The sequence below is a fragment of the Macadamia integrifolia genome, chromosome 9, assembly GCF_013358625.1.
Source record: "Macadamia integrifolia cultivar HAES 741 chromosome 9, SCU_Mint_v3, whole genome shotgun sequence".
NCBI lineage: Eukaryota > Viridiplantae > Streptophyta > Magnoliopsida > Proteales > Proteaceae > Macadamia > Macadamia integrifolia.
This window is the reverse complement of record NC_056565.1, coordinates 20,445,255-20,445,611: the sequence shown is the minus strand read 5'-3', so window position 1 is coordinate 20,445,611 and position 357 is coordinate 20,445,255. Positions and strand designations below refer to the sequence as shown.

The 357-nt window shown below is 34.7% G+C and overlaps 1 protein-coding gene across 4 annotated transcripts in view; it reads left to right on the top strand.

The window, feature by feature from the left end:
* The window catches only part of LOC122088070 (protein MON2 homolog), a 78,838-nt gene that overhangs the window by 43,580 nt on the left and 34,901 nt on the right, over positions 1–357 (top strand). The gene's annotated exons all lie outside the window — the stretch shown is intronic.

Here is a 357-nt window from a genome sequence, read left to right as displayed (position 1 = left end):
TGTGTAAATTTGAATTTAATGCACAGAAATGCATGGCTTTAATCCTTATCCATCACTGCCAGAATTTAATGAACAGAAACTCTTCTGGACCCACAATGAATTTTATGACTGCAATGATCTTTCTTTCTGCTCATAATCCCACAGTTGTAATGCAAATATTCCCCCAACAATGAACATAGTTGCTTGATTCTACCTTTTTTAATATTTTAAAGTAAGCATAAAATAACAAGATCAATAGTAAAGGTGATTCATTACAAGATATGGATTCTGCATTAGTACTGTGGCCCATGTTATGAAATTACAGACACCAGAATTGAGTTGTTACCATCTTAACAAAAGCATTTTGGGGGGGGGGGG